The 17,382-nt window shown below is 36.2% G+C and overlaps 1 pseudogene; it reads right to left on the reverse strand.

Moving 5' to 3' along the window:
• Window positions 1-5,484: 5,484 nt before the first annotated feature.
• Window positions 5,485-6,757, reverse strand: LOC114630503 (annotated as a pseudogene).
• Window positions 6,758-17,382: the final 10,625 nt, after the last annotated feature.

Below are 17,382 nucleotides of genomic sequence, written 5' to 3' on the forward strand. Positions count from 1 at the left end.
ATTTTCCAAGAGCCAAACATTTAGGAATCAAAATTATGATTTACAAATCTATATACCTTAAAGAAAAACAAGAATTTTCAGCCACTGTTTTCTCCTCATTATTCCCAACAGTTCTGTTTGCATGGTTTGGTAGTTACTTATATGTGTGGAAAGAATAAGTTAAAAATTTTGAAAATTTGTAATTTTTGCTTGTTTGTTTGTTTGGGGGAGTTTTTAAGACTAGGTTTTTCTATGTCGTCCTGGCTATCCTGGAATTTTCTCTGTAGACCATACCTGCCTCGAACTTACAGAGATACACCTGCCTCTGACTGGGATCAACGGTGTGCACCACCTCCACCACAGCTGACAATTTCTACTTTGTATGCTCATTTATTTTATTCATGGGGATTAATGAATGTCTATAATAGAAAGTTTATTTGTGATTTATTTTACAAATAAATAAGCAGTAAAATTGACACACATGCACCCCTCACTTTCTTTAATATTGACATTGAGAATGTAGGAGACAGTGGACAACACTCCTTAGCATGAATACCTGACAAACAGAAATCACATATGCTTTATTGCCCTAATCTTGTCCACTCAACCTTCACTTGGAAGTCATTGCAATTTCCAAGTGTGAAATAAGAAAGTGAATACCCTAGAAGAGAGTGCTTTGAGAGCCTGACTGTACACATTACTGTCCTCCAGTGCACACTCTCACTATAATTACTGTTCCAGGGGAGAGATTTCCACTGGCAACATCAGCAGGTTCAAGACTCTAAGAAATTTAATGACAGTTATTTCAATATGAGAGCCATGGGAATTTTAGCTATGATGGTGTATTCATTAAAAATGTGTTAAAATAAACCAATATTTAGATTATTAACTAGTGTCCAAATAGACTTGGTGGCTTTTTTCTTGATACGTTTCTCTTAATAACTTTTCTTTTTAATCAACTATAAAATAAATTTGAACTTATTTGTGTTTTCCTCCCAGTAATTTTTTTGCTCACTAAATATAGATAATTCAAAATATAAAATATAAAAGGACTATTTTTGTTTCAGAATAATTATATAGTTTTCTTTGCTCCAAGAAAGATGAGTCTTGAGGATGTTAAATCATCTTAGATTAAACGTAAGAACAAAAAGTAAAATTCAGGTGTTATAAATCCTGGTCTAAGACACTTTTATTATATCAAAAATATTTATTTATTAAAAGTGATCCTAAGATACATTCTCCAAATAAGAAATCATATCTTAAATTCAAATGCATGTAATCATATATGAGAAAGAATATTAAATACAAATATAAAATTAAGATTTTTTGTATAAAACCATTTTTGAGCTACTAAATAGTAAACATAATAAATAGCAATTATTTAATTTCCTGTGTTGATTTAGGTAGGTATTTACTTAAATCAGGTATCTACCTGTTCCTTCTTCAGAGCTAAGGATCAATCAGTAATCTAAATAAAATGCATATCTAAAAAAATTAGAAAAATCAGAAATCAGAAAAATATGTTTAGAAACTAGGGAAAATAGTAATAAGAAATTTTCCTTAGAAAATTTGTCTATCATTGTATCATATCTTTCACGATACAATGAAAGATGAAATTGAATCATGAAATAAAGAAAACAAAATTGCAAAGGTCTGATTTCAATTTTGTCATAGAAGCAATCAGCGTTCAAAATTAAAGAAAAAATAGATTCTTCATCAGAAATTGTCTGGTTTTGAAGACAGAGAAGTGATGTGCTCAAGGTCCCTAGAGAAGAAAATTAATTAGTACTACGATACCTGCCCAGCTGCTCTTCAGAAGTGAAGCAGAATACACATTTTACTACAGGACGACATGCTGAAAGAATCTGCTTCCATTAGACCTCCCACACAATAAATGCTACAGGGAACTCAAGCTGGAATGGAAGAATGCTAACAACATTAAAAGATATGGAAGTTTATAGCTCATTTTAAAGGTTAGAATATAGTCAACTTCCAAATTTAATACATACTGTAATGGTAGTAAATAAATCACTTTTACTATATTGACATGCCGTCTCATCCCCAGCAGAATAGCAGTCATTAAGGAAACAAATAACTTTTAACTGTAGTATAAAAGTTAAAAGATGAAGATATTAAAAATAACTATAGAAACAATAATCTAAAATTGAATACACAATATAAAAAAGATGTAAACATAGCATAAGTAAGACAGGCCTATAGTGTTTGTGTGTGGCTGGAATTTTCAAATTCAATGCCTTCTGTAAGCCCCACAGTGACTGCTGAGATAGAGTCTCTAGAAGATAAACATATAAGAAAAATACAATCAAATAACCAGGGGAACAAAAGGAGCAAAAGCTAAGAAAATAGGCTGGTGATAAAACACTAACATTAAGTCTATTCCTAGCAATAACTTCCTTAAGAATCTTAGACTGGAGTTTTCAATTAAAAGACAGAGCAACTGATAGAAATAGAGAGAAAAAAGAAAACAAGACTTAAGTACATGTTTCCTATAAGACATTTATTTTTCTTTAAAGACACATTCTGGCTGAAAATGAGGATGTAGGAAAAGATAGTACCCACATTGAAAGCTAATAGAGAGCAAAAGAAATCAGGCTGAAGTCAAATAAAAGATGTAAAGTTGAGGAAAAGAGTTTGATATGTATGGGAGGGTGATAAGGGGGCAGAGACAATGAAAATATATACATGTACACAATGCCAAAGAACAAAAGTAAATTCTAAGAGAAAGAAGAGAAAGATAACATCTATGAACAGCACAGAGTGGTGAATACACACTCACAACTGGTCAAAGTTCAGAGAACAAGCATCTGTTCTTGAGAGCTCAGCCACAAATGGACACGTATACTGTGGCTCCTCCCACAGGGCTCAGAAAACACCGTGGAAGAGGGCATGGAAAGACAGTAAAAGCTAGAAGTCAGGCAGGAGGAGGTTGATGTGAAGTGCTATCTTCTGGTTATGACAGGACCATTACTTACAGACCCAAAGCAGCTGTTATATTGACACATGAATTGCACAAGTCAAGCCAGTCACATTCCAGCATGGATAAGGCAGTGGGCACACACTAAGGACCTTCTATGGCTATTAGGAGGAAAAGAGTCCATTTTCTTAAAATGGGTGTGGTAGCTGGGAAGTTGACAGTGACTCAGTGGATGCCCATACTCATGCATATGTTGGCAGCACAAATTGGATGCAGGGGATAATTTTAAAAACAGAGTACCTATATAAAGTCGATAGGGGAGGTGAGAGTATGTGAGAGTGGGAGAAGAAATATGGGATTAATATGCTCAAAATACATTGTATACATACTTGAAATTATTTAGTAAATTAAAATATCATATTTAAAGATAAAAATTAATTGAGCAACAGTACATAAAAAAAGATGTACCAAATAGTAGATCACCTACAAATATTAAGCAAGTATTATCAGAGTTGGAAGAAAAATAGATTCAACATAATAGCAGTAGAATACATGAATGCTGAATAGCTTACTGGCCAAGAAAAAAATCAATAAAGAGCAAATGTGAACAACCACACAGTCTAGCTGGATCTCACAGACACATAAAGAACACTCTATACAACAGTAGGACAGATGGTATATAATCTTTTCAACTACATATAAACCATAGCAGTATGTAATCTTTTCAGCTATGTATAGATGCTGCACATGATAGATTAAGTTAGTCTGTGCAGTCCTAACACATTCAGGAAGACAGAAATCACACTGAGAATCTTTTATGACCACAGTGATATGCAGCTAGAAAACAGGGAGAGGAGAGATATAAATAAGCAGATAATAAGAGGAGAGTTATCAGTGAACAGAAACTAATCAACATGCTCCGTACTATAGAGTGAGTAGAAGGGAATATCAACAGGTAAAAATCCCTTGAGATAAATAAAACTGAAAGCACAGTAAACTGGACCACTGAATGGTCGAAGATGTCGTTTTTGGAGGTAGGTTTAGTTTAACTACTTCTCTTCCTCATCTTCCCAAGAGGAAGTTTGACCTGTTTTTAGTTGTTACATTTTGAATAAAATTTCCATCTAGTGTTCAGATCTCCAAACTTGTGAAAGTTGCGTTTTAACCTTCGAGCGTGTTTCATCTCCTGTTTTGTATGATTCTGTGAGATTTGACCAATCCATGATGTAGCCCTACCATGTCACTCCATAAAGAATAATTATCTGTCATCGAGATCCCATGAACTTTCCAGCTACTTCCACTTTCACCACGTTCTCGATCAACTTACTGGTTTCACACTTTTCTCTTTTCTAAAACGCCATGTAAATGGAAGCATGCTATATGTTACCTTTAATGCTGGCTGTGTTTACTTAGCAATATGTATTTAAAGTACTGTCATGTGTTCTTGTGACTCAATGGCTCCAAACCTAACAGAGTACAGTATTATGTTGTATGAATACGCCAGCGTTCATTTATCAATGTTTTCAGCATCATATTGGAATGATTATGATCTGTCACAGAGAATATTCTCTGCCTTTTATACACAAAGTTTAACATCACTTAGATGCTACATTGTTGTTCTTAAAACAAAATCTCAAACGTTTGATTTATCAAATGAAGTCTCAAAAGCCAGACACAGTGGTGAAAGCTGCTAGCTCAGAAAGTCAGAGAAAGCACTCAGCTAGCTCAGAAAGTCAGAGAAAGCACTCAGCTGACCTTCCCACTCCATGAAATAACAACAACAAAAACAGAGCTTACTTTACTTAGCTCTCATTTACAGACAGCTCGTGGGTTAAAGGTATGTGATGGGGTTGAGTCACACCAGAATGAGAAACAAGTTTTCCAGTTCACAGTCTCAGGGTTCACAATGTGATCAACTATTCTGCAACACTACATGCTTCAATAATTTCAAAATGATTTCAAGTTCTCATGTATTATAAATCAAAACACTTAACAATTGTTAAAGTGAAATGATGTCTTTAGTTACTAATTTCCAGGTATAGTTTATTTTAAGAAAGATGACTTCATTGATTGACAGCTCACCAGCATGCTCAAGTAAGATAGATAAAATATATTAAATGTGGAAGAAAATTGTTCTTCTTTCTTTTATACTGAAGGAGATGGACCTACTCCAATGAAGGATGTTTTAAAAGATAGACAAATATAAAAAGAAGGTGCAAAAAGGACAAGAAAACTCAATTTCTGCCAAATCCCACAATAGAAGAGTGCTGAATGGTGTAGACAGAGGGTGTATGGACAATGGACACCCTATCCCTTGTAAGGGTTTGGTTAGACCATGATCTGACCACAGTCATGTGGATGAGGCAAAAAAAAAAAAGCCTTTGAAATAGTAAAAGCTGAGCCAGTTTTCTCTATTTGAAGGGAATGGTTCGTGTGTGTGTGTGTGTGTGTGTGTGTGTGTGTGTGTGTGTGTGTGTGTGTTTGTGTGTGTGTGTTCTTAAAGAGTTCATACAAATGCAGTGATTATAAGTTAAAGACCATGACATCATGACAGCTGCACAGTCTGTCTCTCACTTTCCCTGTTCAGGACTCTGAGCACTATAGGGCACCTTTGCTTTGCATCCAGTGACTTTTGGGACACTACTCATCTTCTTTGTCTTCATATTAATTTGAAAGCCCACTTGGTACATCTCAGCTGCTTCCAGTCAGTTAGCTGCTGCAAGTATCCCAGGGCCTACAATGATGGTGTCAGAGACTTGTTTTCCAATCAGTTCTTAAGAACCATACTGTTGGCCAAAGATCTCCCTCCTATTTCTAATTGAACTCCTGGAGTCAAGGGAAGAAACTCTGTTATGCATACTTGGAGACGAAACTAAAGCCAATCACAAATTCACCATGATCCTCAGCCACTCCAACCCCTGCTTGGTGTATTTTGCAGTAACTAAGGAGCCAGCAGGATTCGTTTCTGCAATGAGGCATGCCTGATGCCACTTCCTGCAATCCTTTCACAAATCCTGAGCCTGACACCACATGGGCATTTTCTAGATCTGCCCAGGAAGGTGTTTTGAAGATGCCACCTTGATGCTAGTTTTTTTATTTTTTTCAAACTGTATTTTGTATAGCAGCAAATTTCCTGTCTTCAAATACTAAGAACTCAAGGCATTTTGCCAGGGTTGTCAATTCCTCCATCACATCCAGAGTACAATCATTCAGAATATTGACATAAGTTTTGAGCATGCAGATGCTGGGTCTCAAGACATCTGCTAGCTACAGCAGCTTTCTGCTTTCTAAAACATCAGCCGACAAATACAGACTGGTCTTCTTCTGCATAAGCTTGAGAAGTTTTGAGGGAACTGGGTAGATTCCGGGCAGCCTCTGCTCCTGCACCAAAGCCGAGATCCTTGAACACTTTCTTCTCTGGAGGGAAAAATCCTTATGATTTGTGACCAGGAAAAGATCCTCCTGAATGAAACAATGAACCTTTTCACTCTCCCGACCACCTCAGCTCCATCCCCACCCCCCATGCTGCTTGAGAATCTCCAGCATTTTGGACGCTGTGCACCCTGAGTGACAATGAATCCCGTGAGCCTGAAGCGTGTCCTCACCTCTGTAACATCAGTCACCTTCAGGTCCTCCTTATGAATAACTACAACAGTTTCCAAAACACTGGCCCCACTGGTGACAATGTCCTCACAGATCAGACACGTTTGCACTGGATTAATATCTTCATCTACAAGATGCTTGATACCATAATCCTGTCTTCATTTTTCTAATGAGCATGGGAACATGACTGGTTGAACAGATCACTGTAGCTAATGGCTACACTATGTAAGGAATTGCACACACACACACACACACACACACACACACACACACTGTGAAAACTGATCCCCACATCCTCATGTCTTCGGCAGTTTGGAATAAAATGTCTGACTGAGAAGACATGGGCTACACAGGTTGCCCCCACAGGTCAATTCAGATTAGAAAGGAGAATGGCTCCTGAGCGTGAAAGCTTGCACATCATACAGCTCGGTGACCAAGGGCCCCAGAGCTTCTCTAGCTTTGAAAGCATTTCAATATCTTGTCCCTCGGTCTACTTAAAACCACTGGCCCCTAGAGTATATTGATGACTTTGGCCTGAACTAGTTGTTTTGCAGGTTGAGACTGATGGCTTTCTCACTCTGCCCACTTTCTACATCTATTGCTTGGTCATCTGCTACAAGGAAAACTTCATGAGCCTATTTTCTATCTCAGGCAATACCAGAGGATCTACTGTACTGCTGCTTTTATAGACTAAACTTAAAACTTCTAGTCACATCTTAAGTTTTCCTATTCCATCCATGGAATTAGCTGTCTTCAAGGAGATTCCATCTTCCGAGTTGAAACTAATGTAGACTATTGAAGTAAGGAGACCAGGGTGAATTTTCTCTTATTTAACATGAAGATAATGTAAAGAACAGCTAGCCAATTTAATGGAAAATAGGAACATTATTATTTTATCAAATGCAGTATTTTATGGCAAATTTACTTTCTTTATTGTAATACAAATATTTTAAAGTTCATTCATTTCTGCCTGAGATTCAAGTTTTATAGTATGAATAACACACTTTATTAGCTTTAATATACTGTCTCATATTATATATATTACACATCAAGCCATGTGTTTATGTTAAAATATTACTGATTTTTTAAAAAGCAATATAAAATTTACAGGAAAGTTCTAAGAATAATTCTGATCTATTTTACCCAGAGACTTAATTGAGCTTGTTCTCCTGTTTTATTCTTTTATCTGTCCTAGTTAGATGCCCCTATTAAGCTAAAATATTAATATGTATATATATTAATAAAATATTTTCTATTAACCTCTCCATCCAGTAACTTTTAAATTCCACTGGAAACACTCTTTGTTTAGGTCATAAAGTAGAGGTATGGATTCACTTTTCTGCCATGGCTACTCAATTAACAATGGTTTCCTCTACTTTTTGGTAATATTATTGTTGTCGGCCTTTGTCTCTGTGAATATGATTACATTCTTCTGTTCTATTAGACCGTTTTTAGTGGGAGAAGCGTTAGTGAAGTTTGCTTCCACTATCTACAACCTGACCTGTTGTGATCGGACATACACCCAGAGTCATCAATTTATGTTTTAAGTAATCTAGGATATCGCTCTGTTAGGGAACAGGCTCTGTCTCTCAGTTAGCAAATGCTATCTATTTGAGAACTTGTTGTGCAACACCAGGACTGATGGTATTTGTGGGCTCAGTTTGCTCTAGTTGAGTGTACTTTTTTTTAATTCAAATACTCGTTCTATGAAAACTGGAAATGAAAAGTCTGTGAGGTTAGTAGGTAATATTTTATTAATATATATTAATATTTCACCTTAATGGGAGAGTAGAAATAGAACGGTAAAGTAGTAAGCCATAGAAATATCTTAAGATCTTGGCAGGAGCATTTTGTTTTGTTTTCTGTTTTCTTTCTTTCTTTTTTTTTTTTTAGGAGACAAGATCTTTCTGTGTAGCTGAGGGAGGGTATAGGCTTCAATATCAATTCTCCAACCTCTGGAGTGATTCACCATTGTTTGTTTTTAAAAACAAGATGTCAAAAATTACTTATCTGAAGGAAAAGACCATATGTATGAAATGTGAACTTTCATGAAAACGCTTCAAATATTAAAAGATAACACACAGAATAGCAAATTATATTTGTAATGCATATATTTAACTGAAAGTTTCTACCAATATACAAACTCCATCTACAAAACAATATACAGAGAATAGAGAACTGGGAGAAAACATGAAGCAATACTAAGGAAAAGTGTTTGTCACAATAAATGATAAGCAAGTGAGAAGATAACCACATGATTGGTTATGAGAAAAATGCCAATTAAAACAACAATTCATAAATATATATGTATCAAAATTACTAAAATTGAAAGGATTAGTAAAATGAAGTAATGTCAAGAAATCTAAGATATTGAAACTCACCAAAATGCAGATGATTACACAACCAGAGTCGATATATAAACACTTTGAGACGACCACTTCTCTGCATCAGCTTGTACAAAATTACTTTACTTTTACATATTACAATGATTTGTAAGAATCAGTTGTCAGGTGGGGAATGATTGTGAGTTTTCAATGGTAATATTTCTCATCAAATAGCATCATCTATATTTGTATTTGTTTTGATTATTTTTTTCATTCCGGTTACAGTACCAAGTACTACTCATGACATTAAGTCAGTGCAGGATACTTGTCCAAATGAAAGATTATTATCCTGCCACAGGATATGTTGTGAATATCTGCATGAAACTACGTCTGACCAGTGGGCTATTTATTAAATTCTGTGCAAATAGACTATAAATAACATGCAAATTCTCACTTGAGATAAGAGCCATTTTAATATGACCTAAAAACTGATAAAGCCCTTACTCCCAACATCTTTGGTACAATTCTGATGTAATATTTAAAATACATCTAAAATAACTTGGTTGCTGGTAAACTTGACAAATAAAACTGTGAAACCCTTCAAAATAATTATAGAAAGCCTAATTAATTTCATAAAGCATGAACCCTCAAAAAATACAAAGAAAAGCACCCGAATAAACTACATTGTGTTAAAGGCAAAACACTCCATGGCAGAAAGAACAGACTGTGTTCAGTTGTAAAAGATACTGGGAAGGAAGACGGGGTAAAGACTTCAAGCTCTTGAGCTATGGAGTCTGTAGACACTTTAATGTAAAATTGAGACTTTTGTTTTGGGATAAAACCCTAAAAAGAAACAGACACTATAAATTTTCTGTATGTGCATGCTCACGAGCGTGCGTCTGTGTGTGTGTGTGTGTGTGTGTGTGTGTGTGTGTGTGTGTGTGTGCCTGTATGCATGTTCACATGCATGATGAGAATCTACAAAGATGATAGATCTCTTTTTCTATGTATATGTGTATCGAACTTAGGGCATCAGGATTGTGCTGCAATCACCTCTACCCACTTTGCCATCTCACAGAACCAAAATTTACACTAATTTAGTAACATATAGTGCACACACAATATATATACTGCCATTGAAATAAAAAATTTAATTCCCAAATTATATATAAACATGAAAATGGTACTGGAGTGGAGGAAGTGGTTCTGTGGGGTGGGCGGGGGGGCAGTGCTGTGAGGAGGAGGCTGAGGAAGGTGAATACCTCTGTTACTGAGATTGCTGCACTAAGCTTGCTTTTAGGAATTTAAGTCAAGCTGAAACCTCAAACGCTAACAGATATAACTTATTTGTAGATACATTTTTAAATATTTGTGAAATGTAGAGCTCTTCAAATAAAAATATACAGACAAATAAATGCCCGCTTTAAATTAAGTGGAGTTAAGACATAATTTAATTCTTTCTGTTTTGTTTGTTTGAGATATGGTCTCAAGTAACTCTGGATAACATGTAACTATCTATGTAGATAGGCTGGCTTTAAACCCAGAGATGCACTTGCCTCTTCCTCTCCAGTGATGGGAATAAAGGTATAGTCCACCAAGCCCAGCTAATTTTCTTTCAAAAATATATAATACCATATTCACACTTCTAAGGTTCCCCTCAATAGTTTGGGTATAACACTTTCTTTAGGGTCCTTAAGATGTAGTAGCAACTTTTACTATGAAAGCAACTGAGAAAAAAAGCACACACACTAAAAGCTATTTTTCATAAAAATGCCTCAAATACCATTAAGTGATTTACTGGGCAATGGCACTAATCCCATAAACTGATTTGGGATTGGCTTTTGGGAAGGTGAACAGGGTAGATTTATATCCTAGTTGAAAGCTCCAAGCACAGAATCGATTTAACACATTGTCCTTCCATTCTGTGATGCATTAAGAACCGCTTGCACTATGATCACAAAGAAACTCAGACAAGCCTTGAGACTGTGCCTCCTCCACTTGCTCTTATCTTCCAAAGCTACCCCACAGGACCCCACAGAGAGCTCTAGAGACAAGTGTACTCTCTGACAGAGGTGCTACATTAGAGTCCAGCTGCTGGAACCATTAAGTAAGTACTTCATGTGAAGGTCACTTTTCTCTCTTTTGATAGATCCTATTATTCTAGGAATTTCAAATTTTGCAAGACATAAATCTCCTAACCTATTTAATGTTCTGTGAAAGAATGAAATCACACATCTCAAGGACGAAGACAACAGTTGTGGAGAAGTGTGCCATACTGTGGTCTACAAGTTGTATAATTTTGGATGTTCAAAACTACCAACTTTTACATTTTCCTGTCTCTTTTCATGTTCTTAAGCTTGGAAGTTTCTTACACTGTGGAAATTTATTAAAAAAAAAACTTGGATAGCGAAGTTAGCATCTGTGATAGCTAACATCCAAAGATAAATCTGACCATAAGAGGATTCAAATATGGAAGAGTCATGATGTTTTGGGAGGAAAAAGGATGGCACACCTTGCTGTTTATACAAATAGGACAACAATGTGCAATACCTTTTTCTACCTTGACCATTTACCTGAAGTTATGATGACATCAACTTCAGTAAGACACTGGTTCCAAGTACACTAAGCCAGAGAAAATGAAAGGGGCCTTCAAACAATGGATCTTTCTACATCCTACCTTCCTCTGTGAGATTATGATTGTTCTATAATTAGAGATAGCCTATTATCACCACTAAATATACATCATTATAAAAGTTTTGTTTTTTCCACACAGTATGAAAAAGAACTTCTAAAAAAGCCAGGTTCAGAACTAAGTCTTGTAGTTAGGAGAGATGACAGAGGTTCTGGTTAGTCAACAAAATGATAGACTGGGTATTAGGTCTATCTTGTACCTTACTGATACAAATTGGTATAGTTATGCTCTAATTGTATTTTGAGAGAAAAGTTTTATCTTAACAGGAAGGGTGATATGTAGGAGGAGCTAAGATGGGAGGAGTAAGGAGAGGAAGAGGAGGAGTAAGGAGAGGAGGAGGAGCTAGGAGACAAGAGAGAGGGAGAGAGAGGTTGGGGGTAGAGGGGAACATGGAGGTGGATGTTCGTGTGTCTCCGCCAGTCAAAGATAGTTGGAATATCTAGGTTGGGTATTGGGTTACACTTCTGATTGTATGGGCATCTTGTTATTGAGCATTATCAAACTTATAAAGCCTTTGATTAACATTTAAAAATAATAATAAAAAACACACAAAAAAAATGATGAGGAGGGAGGGTGATGAAATACATGTGACAGGAAATCAGAGGAGGAAACTAGCTGGAGGAAGAAAGGGAGGGAAGGGGCAGAGGGAAACAAATCAGAACTCTAATGACACATGTATGAGGATGCTGTAACAAAACCCAGTACTTTGTATGTTAACTTACAATACTAATACAGGAAAAGAAAAAAACATTTAAAAAAAGAGAACTTCTTATATAAAACCAATATTCTCATGAATAAGGTCAACAAATCATAGGAATTAATATAAAGAACATTAAGATTATACTTAAAATTTTTATTAATTTATATTAAGAATATAAAATTATATCAGAAATTAATAAAAAATATACTAAAAACCCTGAGTTGGACTTTGGAGTGATGGCAATTCAAGTACTGTATAAGTAATAATTTTGTTTAATGACTATTTCCATATTGAATACACATTAACTATGTGTTGATGTCTTCCTTTTGCATACTTCTAGTCAGAACATTGACAGGAAAATATTTCAGTGATTGTACAGTCCTATGAAGAATGCTATTCCAACCCATCTCTATAATGCTACTGTTAAAACATTACTTTAAAGCAATATTTAAAAGATAAAGATAATTTTGAGCTATTATTTTAGCTATTCTTCATTTTTAAATGTCACTAATTAAAAAGACCAATAAGTTAAAAAAAAAATTGACCTCTCATCTTTGCTGTTTGCTTCCTAAACTATATTGAATCGAGGGGCCAAAATGTGATACATCAAATTGAAGTGGTTCAAAAAACTAAATCTGATGTACCGATGGACAGAATTAAGACTATCACATTCCCAAGAAATTTATATTTAACCCAGAAGCTGGTGTTGCACAATACAGTTCAGCAGAAATAAATCTCAGCTTGGGTGAAGAGCAAGGAAAGGGGGAGAAAAGCTGAATGAGAAAAGAACACAACTGGAAAGCTACAGTTGTCTATTCCATGATGAACATTTAGAAAAGGCGGGGGCTCGAGAAGAACCTATGTGGCAAAGGAGAGCTCACTCAGTAGCCAATAGGAAATTAATGCTTTCTGACAAATATTATTCACTCAAAATTCATCTTGGGTTCTTCTTCTGAATCAGAACTGACATAATTCAAGACCTTAAAAATCCCGTAAGTTAATAGAGTTACCGAAGAAATAAACATGATGTAAGATAATGTGTTTCCTCAGAGGTTGGCAGAAATGACATTTAGTAAAATTAATCTGGAAACAACTGATGAGGGATAGGGGAAAAAAAACAGAAGGCAAAAAAGTTACAGCTGTCACATGCCCCAGAGAAGCATCTGAACTTTGGCGCTCTCTTGTTGAATTCCAGCACATCTCTCACTAGCTGTGCAACCTTAACAATTTACCTTTCTTATGTTGGCCTTCCACAACTAAAGTAAAATAATGTTTATGAAAATTAATGAATACCAAGTCGGGCTCTGCAGTGCTGCAATCATCCATGTTTCCCAGATAGAAGATAGGGGGAGCTGTAGAGAGATGTGGCCTTCCCAGAGAAAGTGGGGGTGGTTACTCCAGAAAAATCATTCTTTGCAGTGGTGGGTTTCAACTATGTGAAGACTATTTTAAATAGTATATGATTTTTATCTCCCATTCCAAGAGATTCCAAATCAAGAAAGACGGATCCAGACTATTCAAGTGAGTTTTGTTTAGCCATTGAGAAATACACCCCTATTGGCCTTGGTTACTGGCTGGATGTGGCACAAAACTTAAAGGAAAGAGTGAAAGATCCTCAGGGAAGGAGTTGGTAATCGAAAACAGTGACTATTTAACAAACTAATGGAAACATATAGACCTTAGGAATCACCCTTGAGGGCCGAGCATGGTAGCGCACACACTTAATGGTAGCACATGGGAGCAGATCTACGAATGTGAGGTCCAAGATACCACGTCTACACAGAGAAACCTTGTATTGAAAAACAAGACAAAACAACAACAAATCTTAAGCATAAATTTGCACAGTATGTTTTAAGTAAGAAAATCAATGGCTTGAATTTATTTGAATGGTTTAGTTTGATGAGTTGGAGATTATAAAAGGAACAGTTGCTATACACGGGACAGGGAAATGCAGAAGAACATATCCAGCCTGGGACACAACCTTTAAGCAAACTGATTATGTGACCAGAAATTTGGTATGGAATTTGTTCTGAAGATAAATTTAAGAAGCATCCCTGAAGGATAAGGAGAACTCAGTGAGAGTAGAGGATCAAATAACCACAAAAATGAAAGTGAAGGCTGGGCAAATGGCATGATATGGGGAAGCGTTCTCGATTTGTAACCATGAGGACCTGGTTCAAACTCCCATAACACCCCAAGAGTGGTTATGAGTGACTGAAACTGCAGAGCTGTTGTTGAGGAAGAGATAGGAGCATCACTGGGGCAATGCATTTAGAACACCAGCATGGCTCTAGGTTTGCTGGGAAACCCTGACTCAAAAAAAAATGCTGGAAAATGCCTTTGGTGTATGCCTTCTATACAGAAGCAAGAGCAGTAACTATTCAAAATGGAGAGAGGTCAGTCATAGGGAGCCCAGAGAATGTTCTCATGGGCCAGATCTAAAGCCTTATCTCCCAAGAAGGGCCCGCCTGGAGTTAGATGGAGAGGGCTTAGTGACAAGGTGTATGAGCATTAATTAATACACTTGTTCTAAGGTCAGCATTTTCTCTGAAGAAATAAAAAAGCTCCAGTTACAACCTCCTCCTACTAGAATTCTGCTTAAATAGCTTACTCTGGTCATGGAGGAAGCACAATCGGAGGTGAGACTACTGGGTGCAGCTTTAGCCATTTACAAGTGAAGACTATCCCCAGTAGCCATAGAGACTCATTCAAATGCCAATGTCTACTGTGAGCCTGTGTCCCCTACTTTGATTTGTGGTGAAGGCTATGCACAGAGGGAAAACGTCAAATAAAACATTCGCCGTTTCCATAAAATACCTTCACATTATAATCCTGCTTCTTTCAACTAGCTAAAAACTGACCTTCCCTTGCTCAGAACTGCCTGTAAGAGTCCCAGGACAGGTTGTTCTGACATTCTTTTAACATCATCTCATCATCACAGCCAAAACTAATCACAAGAATATTACCCGTTGACAGGTGCATTTATTCTGTCAATTAAATCAGATGGTTAAATCGAAATGTGCCCCAAATCTCTCCTGTTTGCATTATCCATATTGGCGTTTCTTGGCCGTGGTTCATTGCTGGCTGGAAGTCGTCCAGCCCCCACAGAGTCACTTTGCAATATTGTGCCAGCAAGTTTCCATGCTCTGCAGCAACCGCTCCAGCGAGGCCAGAACAGCACTACAGGACTGACCTGGAATGTTATATTGCTTCACTAAGATTTATTAAAAAATGGAAGGAGGGAGACTTAGATCAATGTTTTTGGAATGGGAGAGGATATATCGCCTCATGGCTAAGCACAGGTGACGCATGAGCAGTGAAGCGAAGATGCTAAAGACAGGCAGTGGAAAACAAACAAACAAACAAAAAAAAAAAAACACAAGGAAGGGCAAAGCCAGTCAGACTCACCCAGCTTTCAGATCCTTCTTTAAAAACCTCCACAAAGTGACCAAATAATAGCAGTCTCCTAAAGAGTAGTTCCTAATTTTAAGCCATTACTCCAGTAAGATATGCAAATATACTGATCAAGGGCAATGAACTAGAATTCCACTAAGCCAATTTCCTGTTCCACTATAAAAGTTTAGAGAATGAGTCTACAGAACGTTTTGGCCATAATACCTATTCACAATGAGGCATAGTTAAGATGGATTTATGATTCTGCTTCCTGGTGTGCAGGGAAGGGCCAGAACATTTTGGATCCCATTTCAAAATCCTTTGATTTTTTTTCCAGCCAGTGACACCCTGTAAGCACAGCTGCAAAAATGCCTGGATTCTGTAGAATACATTTGAAAATTAAACGGTTTACTTTAGAGAGTATGAATAGAAACCACAAAAAGGAAATGGAGAAGTAATGAGTGAAAAAATCCAGGGCGTAAACAAAAGTTGACATCTTAGATGATAATGGTAGAGTCACTGGAGAATGTCGTGTCTTCTAAAGATATGTTTGAACCTAACTACAAACTTCATTCTCTGCATTGTCTACCTGAAAGGGTCTAATGGCCTCTTTGAAGCAGTGACGACTGTGAAATAAACATATATACTGGTGACTTTTAAAAATCTCAGCATGGTATTACCTTGTCATAATATCAGAAGTTCCACAGTGCCTGTAACCCATGTTCAGTTTCTTTTCTGTCAATGTACATTATATACCCAAGAAGCCCAGATGATTTTCCACAAAGTGTTAGCTAAAGATAAATTACTGATTTTTAATCAAGTTTTTTTTATTTTTAAAGCATAGTACATTTTAGCTACTCAACACTCTTTGACTTAATATTTCAGTCCTTATGTACCACTTATAGTTTAGACCTGTGTATGATGTGTCTTTGAGGACAGTTATGCTCAAACAAATATGTCCTGATATTAGTCAATTTAAAAGACAGTTATTCTTCTCATTTTAAAGAAGTACATGAGCCTGTTTGGAAAATCCTGATTGAACATTTCTCTTAAAATACACATCCTATTCTCAATAGAATAAATTGGTATCAAATTTAGCTAATTTGTATTCAGAATATTAATTACTACCAATTAATTACTACCTATGTAATGGTGGTATTGGGGAAAAAAAACTAGCTATCACTGTGTGCACTCTCCCGTTCAGAGGACTTATTGCCCAGAAATTCTGAAATGACACAGCCAGTTCAACAAAACTAACTCTCCCCCTGGTGACTAAGAGGGATTGGAGGGATCTTCCAACAGGACCAGATGTAGAACAAGGTTCTGACTCTACTGTAATAATTATTTCTCAAAGTTATGACAATTACTGAATATGATTAATTTTCTAAAGTTTTAGGTCTACTATATAATTTTTAACATAAATGTAATAGTAGCTACATTTAAAATATTTCATTGACCTGGCTTATATAAGAGCTACAAGTGAATTCCTAGGTCAGATGAGAGTGTTAAAGGGAAGGAAAAATAGTTTGTATGTGCTTTAAGGTTCTTTGGCTGGGCTACATATCAAATCAGTTGTTCATAACCTGTGGATCACTATTCCTTTGGGGGTCAAATGTAAGATATTCTGTATATAAAATATCTATATTACAATTCTTAACAGTAGCAAAATTACAGTTATGAAGTAGCAATAAAATAATTTCATTGTGGGATCACCACAATGTGAAGTATATTTTAAAGGATCACATCATTAAGAAGA

This window comes from Grammomys surdaster, unplaced genomic scaffold (assembly GCF_004785775.1).
Source record: "Grammomys surdaster isolate TR1022 unplaced genomic scaffold, NIH_TR_1.0 67, whole genome shotgun sequence".
Classification (NCBI taxonomy): domain Eukaryota; kingdom Metazoa; phylum Chordata; class Mammalia; order Rodentia; family Muridae; genus Grammomys; species Grammomys surdaster.